Genomic DNA, 1,148 nt, shown 5'->3' with positions numbered 1-1,148 from the left:
ATATATGTTAGTGTGTGTATATATGTGTATTTAATGTGTGTTAGTGTGTATATGTGTGATTAATGTTTGTATGCATATGTATGGTTAATGTGTTAGTGTACATACAGTATATTTGTGTTTAATGTGTTAGTGTGTGAGTACATGTGTTTTTAATGTGTGTGTGTGTGTGTGTGTGTGTATGTGTGCTAGGGCCATTTCATAGTAGCGATTCTGTCGCTGGTGACAATTTGCCAGGGACAGGATCATTATGCAATTTAGACAAAATACTTTCCTGGCTCCACACATTGCTTCCTGCTGCTTCATCACCAATGGAAATAATGCAGACTGTCACTTGTCGCTAATCCAGCCAGTAAAGTAGTGATGCATTGAGCCAGGTGGGTATTTACTCCACTGTGCACAATGAACCTGTCGTATCACTAGAGGAAAATCAGTCCTAGGGTTTGTGTATTAGGGATACTGATTGTGTCTCTGAAGAAATCTATCTTTCTTAGTCTGGCTGACACCAGTACAAGTACAAGAGGGGGCTTTTTCCCCTACCTACCAATGTATAAGTGGCATTTTTCATCCTACTTATCACCTGGTAGCAAGCAGGAGAGATATGCAAAAAAAATTTTGTTCAAGTTACAAAAAAGGTTTAAACTTACCTGTGTCTCCACCTTTCGCTCCCGACCGAAGATCTGAAAAATCTCGGGCGGCCGCAAAGGATGATGGGGCGGGCGCATGCGCAGTACAGATCTTCACCTGGGAGACGAGGAGGAACACAAGGTAAGTCAATGCAGGCAGTCGCACAGACTCCATGGGGCACAGACGACTCAGCACTGGATCAGATACCGGCACCAGCACTGGAGGGAACCTTGAAAACTACAGGTTAAAGTATATTTCTACTTTTGCAGCCAAATTGGGATAACACATATTTTATATTTGTTACAGGTTGTCATTCGCATAGCAAATTAATGGTGCTAACATATTACTTGTTGTCTGTAAACTGAATTTTCCTCTGCAATACTAGTGGGGTGGGTAGGTCATTATAGTTAACCCCGTGTCTACTGTGCTGGCAGATCTCATTATCAGTTATAAACTAGATTTAACCCTTTCGCTGCCAAGCCCTCCGGAACATTTTTCAAATCAGCTGGCCAAGCCATTTTTGA

At 41.9% G+C, this 1,148-nt stretch overlaps 1 protein-coding gene across 1 annotated transcript in view; it reads left to right on the top strand.

Annotated features, from left to right (window-relative positions):
* The window catches only part of PALLD (palladin, cytoskeletal associated protein), a 286,056-nt gene that overhangs the window by 257,398 nt on the left and 27,510 nt on the right, over positions 1 to 1,148 (top strand). The window lies entirely within an intron of this gene.

The sequence above is a fragment of the Nanorana parkeri genome, unplaced genomic scaffold, assembly GCF_000935625.1.
Source record: "Nanorana parkeri isolate BGI_ZX_2015 unplaced genomic scaffold, ASM93562v1 scaffold428, whole genome shotgun sequence".
Taxonomy (NCBI): domain Eukaryota; kingdom Metazoa; phylum Chordata; class Amphibia; order Anura; family Dicroglossidae; genus Nanorana; species Nanorana parkeri.
This window is presented reverse-complemented; position numbering and strand designations above follow the sequence as displayed.